Genomic DNA, 13,875 nt, shown 5'->3' with positions numbered 1-13,875 from the left:
CTGTATTGCATTTCTACAGCTTTTGAAGTCTCATTTAAAGTTTGGAAAGTGAAGCTATTGGAAACTTGGCTATCGCCTCGTATTTGATGGCCAACCAAAACACTGGATATGTCTTGTCAGATGTAAATGATAGGATAGTATGTTGTGATGTGTGTATTTTAGAGACCAAATCCTTGTTTGTAGAGGTTTTATGTTGACATGGGAATCATGCGCCACTTCATCAGTAATTTCACTCTCAAACCAGTGTAATTATAATAAAATACAATAGAGTAGAACCAAGCCACAACTGAAACATCAGCTTTCTGTCCCGTCCCATCACTTGTGAATGAGATGTGAAAAGTTCAGGCTTACCGTAACTCTGCTCTAATGCCCAATTCACAGGATTTCAATCAGTAAAAACAAATATTTTCAAGTTCTTATTGCTTTTTTTTTAGGTTGTAAGCAGAACAGTCTATGAAAACATGACCATAATTTATAAACACATGGCTTGCTTAGCTTCATCTGCTTTGTTAGTAGACACTACTAATACATCAGCAGAACATACTTTTCTAACTTGGCCATCATAGAATCATAGAATGGTCCAGGTTGGAAGGGACCTTTCAGATCATCCAGTCCAACCATCAACCTCACTCTGATCAAAACCATCACTAAACCATGTCTCTAAGCACTAGGTCAACCCGGCTTTTCAATCCCTCCAGGGATGGGGCCTCAACCACTGCCCTGGGCAGCCCAGGCCAAGGCTGTTATTAACCCTTTCCATGGAAACATTTCTCCTAATCTCCAGTCTGAACCTCCCCTGGGGCAACTTGAGGCCATTTCCTCTTGTCCCATGGCCTGTTCCTTGGGAGAAGAGACCGACCTCCCCTGGCTACACCCTCCTTTCAGGGAGTTGGAGAGAGCCAGAAGGTCTCCCCTCAGCCTCCTTTTCTCCAGGCTCAACACCCCCAGCTCCCTCAGCCTCTCCTCACAAGACTTGTGCTCCAGACCCCTCACCAGCTCCCTTGCCCTTCTCTGGACCCGCTCCAGCCCCTTGATGTCTTTTTTGTTGGGAAGGGGCCCAAAACTGGACACAGCATTTGAGATGGGGCCTCACCAGTGCCCAGTACAGTACAAAAACTTCCTCTTTACTAAGGTACCCATTAAACAGAAACATTTCGTACACATTTACATTTGGCTATAGCACCAGTCTTGTCTTCTCCAGACTAAAAAGACCCAAGTCCCTCAGCCTTTCCTCATAAGACAGATGTTCTAGGCTCCTTAACATCCTCGTAGCCCTTTGCTGTACCCTCTCCAGCAGTTCCTTGTCCCTGAACTGGGGAGCACAGAACTGGACACTGTTCATTACTATGTTTATGGCAAGTGAACTGTTCTCATTGCCTTTCAGAATTAACTAACATTATTCAAAACGCAAGGGAACTAGTTCACTTTTCACCACCAGCTCAGAAAATGAAAAATGTTTTTTTAATTAGCCCTATATGTATCCTAAGTTATGTCTTCAAAAACTAGAAAGAGGAAAGGTTCTGGTTACATTTATGCATTAGGTCACGGGAGTATTAAGCAAGCTTACTTTGGCCCTGATACATCCCCCCATTCTAGCGTTTGTTCCTGTTTGCTTCATTTGAAATCTCTTTCTAAAGACAAACACTAGCTTTAGCCAGAGCAGAACTGCTCCCATTACTTTTGCCGTGCTAAAAAAATCCTGACTGGAAGGAGAACAAACCAACCAACCATAGTTCTTCTTCGTAGAGGCTCAGGCAGATAATACTTTTAAAATATACATTTGTCTGAGAAATACTTTCTCCTTTGGAAGGCGAGATCTTGCCTTTGAAGTGTTTGGAGCATGGCCCGCTGCTTCTGATGCAACCGTGAGCTCTTTGACACCTTCTAAATGCGAGCGTGTCTACAGATATTTATGAAAACACTTAGCAGTAGAGGAGTAAATATGTCTCTCACCTCTCCACTTCCAGATCCTTATGTATCCTCACCAAAAAAAATCATTAAGATTTAAAGTTGCAGTACCATTTATTGCAAATAAGTTTCAGCTGAATGCAACTTTTACATAAAAGGGACTAAAATTCGGTCTCTATGTATTACTTATTTACTATTTGTACACAGACCCATGGTCTATTAACTTCTCTAACCCCCTTTTTGCATTAGTCTCCTTGAGCTGCCTTTCTGCACCTGCCTCAGTCTCTGTCCCAGAACTACATCATGAGGCTTATTAACTCTGCAGCCTTCATATCACAGAATCGTAGAATGGTTATAGTTGGAAGGGGCCTTAAAGGTCATCCAGTTCCAACCCCCTGCCCTGGGCAGGGACACCTCCCACCAGACCAGGTTGCTCCAAGCCCCATCCAGCCTGGCCTTGAACCCCTCCAGGGATGGGGCAGCCACAGCTTCTCTGGGCAACCTGTTCCAGTGACTCACCAGCCTCACAGCAAAGAATTTCTTCCTAATATCTCATCTAAATCTCCCCTCTTTCAGTTTAAAACTATTATCTCCTTATCCCATTGCTATACTTCCTGATAAAGAGTCCCTATGTAGCCTTCAATTTGAATATTTTATTTGGTACAAGACTAAGTTAATTGTTCTGCTCTCCATCTGATGCCTCACTTGCTAAATTGTTGTTCCAGGAAAAATCCACCTATGGAAGTCCCTATTCCAGCCCCCTTGAACTATCACCATCCTCAGACACAGTAACTTGGTCTGCACCTCTAACAGCTCAACAGAGTAGCTTTGAAGTCCTGTATCCCTGAAGAAGGTCCTAGGACCGTTCCCTGCCAACCCGGTGATTAACAAAACAGGTGCAGATGCTTTCCAAAGCTTCCCAAGGTCTGAAATGAGCGCAGGATGAATGACCCTCTCTGAGAAACCAACAGGGACATACCACCCTCACCATCCCTTTGCTGCCCAGTGCAAAACGGAGAAGCTCCAAGGCTTGGGAGGTGATGAGCCTGGGTGCCCACCACGCTTGCAGACGTCGTCTGCTGCCACATATGGTTAGACACCAGCTTTTGGCAGAGCTGCTGCCCAGTGTGGGAGAGGCTGAAGGTGTTAAAGCCATTGTGCAGCAGCAGGTGCCAGCCCGGAGCCAAATAACCACCCATGAATAAAACCACCCCATTAATTGCGTGCGTGTTCCTCTCCCTCCAGGGCACTCGCAGCAAGAGAACAAGACAGAATTTCCCAGCAAGGAGGTAACAACATGTAAACCGTGGAGGCACTGGGGAAATGTGTGATAATTGCAGCGTGGTCTTACGGCACACAAGAGGAAAGAAGTCAGGGGAGCCAGGAGGAAGGCACCTTTTCCACCAGCCCTCGCTCTGGGAGCGATGCACCTACCACATCTGCCCTGGTCGCCCAGCGTGCGGCAAGACGTAACCCTGCCCAGGGCAGGAGAGTTTCAGGAGAAGTTCAATGAGGTATTCCCCAGCAAACGAAGCTGGTGGGCATGAAGTCACAACCCTGTCAACAACAGCCATCGTTAATAAGGTGCAAGTGCAAAATCAAAGCCTGTCCCCATGGGGGGGGGGGACACACAGTTTTGCGGGCTGGGTGCCACGAGATGACGACTCAAGAGTTTCTTCTGTGTGCTGGAAAGGGGATTGGCTGTGTTACCTAAACAAACTGCCAGTCAAAACAGATGTCAAAAAAATCAAATCCAGCTCCCGCAGGGCCGGTGGCAGAGGTTGCAGCCCGCGGTCGCTTGTGCTGCTCTACCCTCTCGACCCATCGTAAACAAGAGATGGTTTTAGGCTTCCACACCACAGACTGAAAAACATGAGTGTTTTCTTCCCTGTTTCTGTAGCGCAGGGCAGAATTCAATACAGCTTTAGAACAGCAGCCTTTTTCAAGCACCTATACCAAGCACTTCATGTTGCATCTGAAATAACCTAGCTTTAATATGACATTTTTCAAACTATCAACACTTTATGTTTACTTTTTGAGCTCAGAGAAGTTTCTTTGGGGAATTTTATTCACCAGGTTTAAGAATCCTTAATTAAACATACAAATCATTATCAAAATTTGCTTAATCTCTAGAAAAGTTTCATTTTCTAAACCTAAAGTTAGATCTTTGAAGCTGATGATTTGGTTACCTCTTCTCTAACTGGTATTCTAGTAGGTATATACTATCTATAGAAATGGTGTTCTCTTGTTTGCATTACTGTCAATATACACCAGTATAAGATTATACAGTATATGTCACTGTAAAAATCTGTGTGATTTTAAAGTTGCAGAACCATTTATTGCAAATAAATTACAGCTGAATGCAACCTCAGCATAGAAGGAAATAAAATGTGATCTCTACTCTTACATACCAAGTCTCTTTCCCTAATAAATAGGTGAAGAAAAATAATACTCTTGATGCCTGCTGCATTAATTTCTTTATCCAAATTTATCTACATGCATACAAATAGTTATGAAATGCAATAATATATTCCATATCTACATTTCACTAAATAAAAAACCCCCTTTATTATTAAAATATATATATATATGATCTGTTGCACCATGCCCTGTTGTTAGAAAGCTGCAGATCACTGCAATACAGGTAACAAACCCGTCCTCTCTGATAATAAAACGACTGCACAAAACAAGAATTTTCCTCTGCAGCGTGTTATTTCCTGGAAAGAAGGAAACACTCCGGGACAAAACCCTGGAAATAATATTTCTTTTTCTTTTGTAAAGCTTCTACAAGACGTAGCTCAAATACAGCCGTGGTGGGTCGGACACTATTTTTTAACTTTGGTAGTGCAATGGTTCAGGATTACTAGACCGAGCTCTAAGAAGGAGCAGAGTGTAGTGTTTTAGCTCGGCTGACAACCAAATGAGGGGTGAGACGGCATTTCACGAGTCTGAAAGCCTTTTTTCAGCGTACGCTGTTCTTAGGCATCCTTCCTCTCACCTCCCGCATCCAGCTTCTACATTTTCAGGGCCAAAATTTCCACCAGTCATCCCTTCGAGGGTATATTTTGTTTGACGAGAGAGGTAGCCAGTTAGCCAGTTAGCGTTTAATTGCCGTGCTGAGCCACGGGTGGTTTTTACGGTCCCTTTTAATCAGAGAAACGCCTCCCCGTACGGAGACGAAACGCCCCGGGCTGGCTGAGCCCCGGTTCTCGGGCTTTCCCGGCGGGAGCAGAACGTGCAGCGTGCCGGTTGCCCACAAGAGGGGGCTGTCTTACCGCCCCCAGGAAAGCTCTTCCGAGCCTGTGCCCGGGAGAGGCGGTGCCTCGACGCCGCGGCCCGTGCGCAGCGCCGGGGGGGGCGGGTCATAGCCCCAGCCCTTCCCGCCAACCGCCGGGAACCCGCCTCCGGTTCCAGCCGCGGCTCCGCCACACCGGAGGGGAGGCCGCCCGCCACCCGCCCTCCGGTTCCTGGGCTGCACTCGCCAGAAGGCGGCTGATTGGCCAAAAAAAAGCAACGAAATCGTCAACTTCTTTTGAGTTTGATGGTAGGACGATTGCAGAGGGCCGGGATCCGGGTTGTACCCATCCGGAGTGAGACCGTTAAATTTCTGGAGCAGCTTGAAAGATCTTTAGTGGGCACTTTGAGAGTGTCTGAATGACCAGTTCTGGGCTCCCCAGTTCCAGAAGGACAGGGAACTGCTGGAGAGGGTGCAGCAGAGGCTACAAAGATGAGGAGGGGCCTGGAACATCTCTCTTATGAGGAAAGGCTGAGGGACTTTGGTCTTTTTAGTCTGGAGAAGAGAAGGCTGAGGGGGGATCTGATCAACATCTATTAAATCCTTCAAGGGTGGGTGTCAGGAGGATGGGGCCAGTCTTTTTTCAGTGGTGCCCAGGGACAGGACAAGAGGGAACGGGCACAAACTGGAACATAAGAAGTTCCATCTAAACATGAGGAGGAACTTTCCTTTGAGGGTGGCAGAGCCCTGGCAGAGGCTGCCCAGGGAGGTGGTGGAGTCTCCTTCTCTGGAGACATTCAAACCCCACCTGGACACGTTCCTGTGGGACCTGCTCTGGGTGGACCTGCTTTGGCAGGGGGTTGGACTAGATGATCTCCAGAGGTCCCTTCCAACCCCATAGCATTCTGTGATGCTGTGATGTGCTTTATATCCTCACCTCGAGCCAAAAGGGGCTTCGCAAGGGACTCAACTGAAGCACAGGTCCTGAACAGTGGCTTCAAAAAGGGCCTCTCAGGTTAGCGTGACTCACCTAACCAGATTCAACTGAAAATGCACCCAATACATGGCATGAGGTCCACGTACATTATTTTAGAAAACAAACCTAAAATGCATGGGGATTTCACAAGAAACTGCAAATGTGGGAACAATAAAAGAGGTGGAAAGGGCCACAAGACATCTTTCAGGTAGGAGTGAGTTAAAGGAACAGAATACACAAGCTGCATGAAATTTGATTACAGAAAATTAATAGGTAGGTTCTGCAGTTTGTTCTGCTGCCTTTGTGTATATTGTTTTGGGAGAAAGGACTGTAGATACTTTAAAATCATGCCCACTTATGTGATCATGTGCTAAAGCATGGAGGAAAAAGAAATGAAGTACAAGGTTTAGTCATTTGAGTTTTTCAGGTTTCCTTGCCACTTGCATAATTCTGCTTATCTCATTTTTTATTTACATGATTTAGTACTTTTTTTATCCACTTAGAACTCCCCACAAATGTTTTGTTCAGGATAATGTTTGTCATTCAGACAGGAACAACATGTTTGATGTTAGTGGTGTTCCTATTAGAACATCCTTAAAGCAAAACAGAGGAGGAAGAGGGTGGAGGAAACAAGGGCTAGAGGGATCTGCTTGCTCCATGCCCATGTAAGATGAAAAAACCAGACAGCAGCTATTTCAGCACCCCTTTCAAATGTTTTGAACTGCTTTTGTTAAAACACACTTTTAAAGTAACCCTCTTGCTGAGGCAACGTCAGCATTTTCAACCTTTCTAGAACTGACAGTGCTTTAAATATACATAATTTCCTTAGGGTTCAGTGTATTTATGTTCAGAAAAATGTAATTGAACATAACTGGGGACGAAGGACTTTGGATATATGAAAATTGTTCAGGAAACAGTTAACTAATTTGTTAGTACTGCGTTGTACTGAGAGGTATTAGCTGTCTACTGAGATGATGGTAGTCATACTGATAATGCTGTAATTGTATATTTGTTTATTGAAGGCTGCAACTGTACTTAACTCTGCTGCTGGGCTGTCTCAGGCTTTGCAGAATGAGCATTATAAATACTTTCAGGGTAAAGTTCGGTTTGGTGAAACACCCTCTCTTGCTTACGGGGCAGTTTCTGTACAGTAATCTGGACATATTTCCTCTTTTCAGCTGAGGAATGCATATCAAAGGGTCATACTTAAAACTTCCAGACTAGGGTGCTGGGGTATTTTTGCAATTTGTACTTCTCCTTTTTCATTTGAACATTTCTTTTTTAATAAGTCTGGTCACAAGAATGACAAAAATAATGTCTTCATTTTTAAGCTTCGTGAAACTACCAGATGTTTATTTGGTTCTACAAGCATGTACACATATTCCTAAGATTAACATTACTAGATATATTTCAGTGCATAAAGGAACTCATTTATGTGGAATCCATGGAGAGTTAAACCCAGAAATACATAAAAACAGATAAAAAAGACTAAAGGAGATCAAGAGTAGACTGCATATATAGTAGTTTATGCACAAAAACATAGCTAAACACGGATCAATTACTGATGTCAATAAGGATTGCATAAAGAAGGTTTTTGATAGAGATAGATGGGTGTAGTTACAGGTAGAGGGTTTATCATCAGTTTCTAGGAAAAAGAAAGTGTAAAAAACTCCATTTAATGTTTGAAGCTGCTCATTTTTTCTCTCATTAAACTTATGAACTCCAACTGCGGGTGAGAGCACTTTTCCTGGGGTGGAGGCTCGATCCAAAAGAAAAAGGAAGCACAATCTGAAAAAGTCGTGTATAGGCACAGAGCGTCTGTAGATGGAACAGAGAGGAACCGATGAGGGAAAATTAATACAAAATAATAATACGCGTTAGAAAGATAAGGTAGTTGAAGTGGAAAAGGCAAAAAGTTTGCAGAGAGATAGAACATGAGTGTGCACAGGCTAAAAATGAAAAATGAGCCATGAGATGGCCCAGCAGCCCTCTGCCTGCTCAAAGTACTTCCCAAAAGCCAACAGGAATTCAAACAGGTCTTTTGTCTAAAGCTGAAGTGGAAGCATTTTTTTTTTTTCCTCCCAAGTGAATAAGCTCTTATCTTTAAGATAGGATTTGTTTTGCTTTGATGAAGGGCAAGAGCTCGGAGAAGAACATTTCTGTCACCCAGCTGACTAGCAAACTGCTGTGGGTTTCAGTCAAATAAAGCTCCCTTTGACATCCAAAGAGTGGGATTTTTGAGTCCTTTCTTTTCCAGGGAAGGAGAAGTTCTCTTTAGAGCAGGGGGTTATAAAGTTTGATTCATGCACATGAGGTTTGGGGGCTTTTAGCATTTGGGAAAAGTAAGGTGTGTAGAAAGTATCTAATGTCATGGCGTGCAAAGGGTGCCTGCAGAAGTGGCACATCAGCCTTTTAATACAATATTGTTATGAAATATGCTGAATGGTGCTCCTCAGCTACTGCGCTGAATATTCAGCAGGATTTACTGTTTGCAGTAATGCCATCACGTCATCCTAAGTTAAAAAAAAAAAAAAAAAAGATGTAAAAAAGAACGTGCTCTATTTCAATAACTGACAAATGGTTGGAGTTTGGCATTGGGCTTTGCTTAGTCATTTTCTTGCCACAGGATAAGCTTACAGTTCCTATACTGGGTGGTTCATGCACTCAAATTGAACCACGTCATGGAAGAAAGCATTAACATAAGCTACAAGAATGAAGTGTAATAGGTAAGTTAGGTGAGAGTCCTAACTCTGTACTCCCTTAGTTAAGTGAGTCTTTTTCTTCCTGCTCTTTTGTAGAAATACTTGGTTGCCTCCCAACAAGATAACACAGTTGGGATATTATCTGATCACTCCCAGTACAACCTACTTCCCTTTTTTTAAAGGAGAAATAGAGCTTGAGAAGCAGAGGTGTTAGCTCAGCTAGCCAGGGGTGTCTTTGGTCGCAGGTTTGTGGCTTGGGGTTTGAGAACAGGAGTATGAACCTCCCACCACATCCTTACGTGTATTCAAGCAGATCACTTCCTTCTATTTCAAAGGAGATTTGGGGATGTAGTGTCTTTGTACATCTTAGTGTCTACCTTTAGACACTATGTTTAATTACAGGATTATTTGTGTATGTTCTGTTGCAGGAACCAAGTGGCTCATTTTGGCTGTTTACCACAGCGTGGAAAGAGCAGGAAGGAATACTTGAGACCCTTACATCAGAAAGTGGCTCCTCGTACATCCACCTGCTTGATGTAATAAGGCATATTAGAGAGAACCGTCGCAGTGCCCAGGTTTCACCTTAGGGCATTAGCTGCTGTGAGAACAATTAGCAGATGTCCCAAAGCCAGAGTGGACAGCAAAGAACACCCTGCTAATCACCCTGGGTGAAGGACCACGCTGAAAAGATGACCCGTGTTCCAGTCCTAGCCCAGGCTAGGAAGTTCTACACCACAATCCATGCCCTGGTAAAGCCAAGTGACGAGAAGGCCGCCTTGCTCATTTACCCTGGAGGTGTTCAAGAGACGGGTTGATGTGGTGCTGGGAGGTATGGTTTAGTGATGGTGATGCTCCTTGTTTGTTGTGTGGGTGTCTATTTTTGTCAAAATTAGGTTGACGGTTGGACAAGATGATCTTTAAGGTCCCTTCCACCCTAGAAGATTCTGTGATTCTGTGAAAAAATTCCCCTCCACCGGTACTGCAGGGTGACACATCCTCTTCCTACAGAGCAGCATCAGGAAGAGCTCAAGCGTATTCGCTTCCATCTGGCTTCCCTCCTGCCCTGCCCCTGCCACAGCTTCAGGCTGAGGAATCTTTAGAAAGCAATTTACATCCAATGGCTTTAATAGATCTTACCTGTCAAGTAGCGGTAGGACTTTTAAATGTGGAATTAGTATTCCTTTAGCCCTCAAAGAAGTACCGAACCCTAATGGCCTTTCCCCAGAAAGAAAGAATATAAAGCTAAGAATAAGCATATTGAGAATGATACACAAATATTAACCTGTCCTGCTTGCTGGCTACTTATTCTGCCAAAGAACCTAGTTTTGCCGTACTTTTTACAGCGGGAGCAGACCTAAAGACTGAGAATAGGAACTTAAATAGAGGCAGAGGAAAAACCAAATGAGGAAGGCTTTAGGATGTAAATTAAGAGTCCTGACCGTGTGCTTCTCTTTCCATTTTTCTCGCTCCAGAAGATTACAGACACTCATTCCTTAGTGCCCTGTAATAGGCACACGTGAACACTGTCCAAGGTAACAATTTAAGTGGAATGTTGTCCGAGACCTGTGTGTAACCTGCTCCACTCCTTTGGAAGGTGGAGCAGGCACTTTGTTACCTGCATACAAAACCTGGTTACTCACATTTGTACTCCAGTGTCAGGACAGAGACACGGCTCTGTTAGTAAAACTGCAGAATCCTTCCTCACGTAATCTAACCTTGTCTATCCTTCCCTACATTAAATCCACTGAAGGTCAGGAAAATACCCTTTTCACAGCCTGGAAAAACTAGTCCATTAGCCCACGCTCAGCTGATTTTTTCCAAGTCTGCGCTGCTAAGTGTCCTGTCTCTGGACAGCATGGCAATCACGACATTGCTTGCTTAAATTTGTTAATAAAGAAGGACTTTCAAAACCAACTTCTATGTAGTTAAATCTGTCTAAAGTTTCCTGAGTGCTTACTGAATGTAAATTCATAAATCTCTTAATTTCTTACCCAAAAGCGGAAGTTGATTACCAGCTCCTAATACTAAGGTGCCATTTAGCTCACGAAGATGATCTGAAATTAAAGCATCCAGTAATAATACTGGGCGGGATACCCAAGAAGATATTTTGGTTCGCAGAATTTCAGTAGATTTGAAAACATAGCCTTAGCATATTGTGCTAAGCACTTTAATTATTAACTATTTTTAGTAAAGTTTACTGAAGTCTTCTCAAGAAACTTTACTTGAATTTCCTTGAATAATGCAACCTGAGATGTCTCTTGACTCCTTGCAGTAGGAACTGAAGCAGTTCTTCACCCATAGGGATTAGCCAACCCCCCCCCCCCCCCGAAGGACAGGAAAACCAGACCAAACACTGTTTTCTCAGTGAGGTCTCTAAGGTAGTATTTTGACAAAGATAGCAGAAGGGAGAAGACAGGCGAGCTAGAAGGAGGAAGAGACTCAAACATCAGTCCAAAGGGTCTTCATACATGAATCTGTTATCTTAAGACAGAGGTTTCTTCTCTTTTCTACATCTGATATAGGATCTCTTTTCTCCCTCCCTTCCATAGCTATTTCATGCGGGTTTTTTAATGCTAACCACCCCTTCTTCTAGCTCTCCACCCCTCTATTGCTTAACCTCTCCCAGTTCTCACAAGTACTCTAGAAGAGCTGTCAAAAGGACAAGAAGCTTGAGGAGGGAGACAAATTGCATTAGCTGATATGAATAGTTTAAAGAAGCTACTTTCTCTGTTGACCTCAGTGCTATTTTACATTACTTTTACATTTTCAGGAATTTAGGTTTGGCAGGGTTTTTTTTGCTATTCTTCTAATACTGTATCTAGCATAACTGCAAAACAGGATAGCCATTCTAGAGCTAAAAATGAATCACCTTCCATTTAGTCCTTTCCTTACAGCCAGACCTTCTTTTTAGCATTAACCAGCCAGCTGCCTGGTTCTGTGAGCACGTATGGCTATCAGGCCTGCGTCTCAGCCAGTTACAACTGTCCTATTTCTTTATTGGTTTATATCAATTCATTCCATGAGGAATGGGCAAGAATATTGAGAGTTCTGACACTCCAGGGGGCTGTGCAGCCATCAAGTGTGACCTGGACAGGCTGGAGAGCTGGGTAGAGAAGAATCTCATGAGGTTCAATAAGGGCAAGTGTAGGGTCCTGCACCTGGGGATGAAGAACCCCAGGCACCAATAGAGGTTAGGGGTGGACCTGCTGGAAAGCACTTCTGAGGAGAAGGATCTGGGGGTCCTGGTAGATAGTAAACTATCCATGAGCCAGCAATGTGCCCTTGTGGCCAAGAGGCCAATGGGATCCTGGGCTGCGTAGGGAAGAGTGTGGCCAGGAGGTGGAGGGAGGTCATTCTTCCCCTCTGCTCTGCACTGGGGAGGCCACAACTGGAATCCTGCCTCCAGTGCTGGGCTCCCCAGTTCAAGAGAGACAGGGAACTGCTGGAGAGAGTCCAGTGTAGGGCAACCAAGGTGATGGAGGGATTGGAGCATCTCCCTGCTGAGGAAAGGTGTACACTTGATGCTGGTACTTCTTGCCTGGAGTCCAAATTGGTGAGACCTAAATATCATACCAACAGTGAGACAGTGTGAGAGGATGCACTCTGTTCTTCTAACATTTGAAGCAAGAAGGGGAGCCCTTTGGGATTTTTCTTCACTGCTACAAGCCTACCATGAATAGCATACATCTGTTGGTGTGCCTTAGGTTCCTCTTTGCTAGTCGTGCTTCCTTGTGTGGGGTCTGTTCTGGAGGATCCTCCTGCCTACAAAGGGCTGGATAAGCATGAGGGGTGGTAATAACTCCATGTGGAATAAGCTGCTGAGGTTAGGGCAACAAAGGTGATGGAGGGGTTGGAGCATCTCCCTGGTGAGGAAAGGCTGAGGGAGCTGGGGCTCTTGAGCCTGGAGAAGAGAAGGCTGAGGGGAGACCTTCTTCATGCTTCCAAGGATCTAAAGGGTGGGTGGAAGGAGGATGGAGCCGGACTCTTTTCAGGGGTTCCCAGTGACAGGACGAGGGGCAACGGGCACAAGCTGGACCATGGGAAGTTCCACTCCAATGTGAGGAAGAACTTGCTTGGGGTGAGGGTGGCAGAGCCCTGGCAGAGGCTGCCCAGGGAGGGTGTGGAGTCCCCTTCTCTGGAGATCTTCAAGCCCCACCTGGATGCTCCTGAGTGATGTGCTCTGGGCAGCCCTGCTTTGGCAGGGGACTTGGACTGGATGGTCTCTAGAGGTCCCTTCCAACTCCAACAATTCTGTGATTCTGCTTTACTTGTAATGTTAATGATTACACACCGCCTGCATAGGCTTAATTAGCTGATATCTAGCCTCTATTTATTGAGCTTGACTATGTTTTCAGGATGTAACACTGGGCTTTTTTATAGTTTGATAACCACTCATGAGGCCTGAATGACAGCGGCTTTTCATGTGTTTTCACATATTACGCTCCTGATCTGTTCAGCTAAATCTCAACCACGCTTTATTTCAAGACAACATTTGTTTCAAGGCATGCAGCGCTGTTGTTGTTTTGCAGTGTGTCAAACAGCTGGATTCAAAACTGTTTGGTGACAGGTAATTAAAATACAGGCTGCCACTGAGATTCAAAGGTCGTTATCTTTGCATTTGCATGAAAAATAACAATAACTCTGAAATATAGCTACCTGCCTGAAGGCCTGAGGTGACCTTTAGTAGAGTAACTCCGAAAAAAACCCAAAGAAAATCAAAGTAAAAGAACATAGGTAAAAAGGATAAAAGTGCATGAAGTAATTGTGTGTTTACAGGGTTTGATTAAGAATGTATGATTAGCAAAAACAAGATCTTGCAAGATTTGCTGCGCACCTGACGGAATTTCTCTTCCTCCCCATTAATCAGAGGCAGCGGCTGACGGGGAATTTTTTCTTTCAAGTTCTGGGTTTGTGGAACAAGGATGAAGCAATTCACCTCAGCAGTCATTCCGCATGTTTTTTTATGATAAATGCTTAGGGTACTTGTTTCCAGCTCTGTCCTAACTCCAGGTTGAACACCTCAGCGGTCAGCATCACCTTGGTGCAGCTGCTGT

The sequence above is a fragment of the Calidris pugnax genome, unplaced genomic scaffold (assembly GCF_001431845.1).
Source record: "Calidris pugnax isolate Ruff unplaced genomic scaffold, ASM143184v1 scaffold23, whole genome shotgun sequence".
Classification (NCBI taxonomy): Eukaryota; Metazoa; Chordata; class Aves; order Charadriiformes; family Scolopacidae; genus Calidris; species Calidris pugnax.
The sequence above is the reverse complement of the archived record's forward strand: the minus strand, read 5'-3'. Positions refer to the sequence as shown.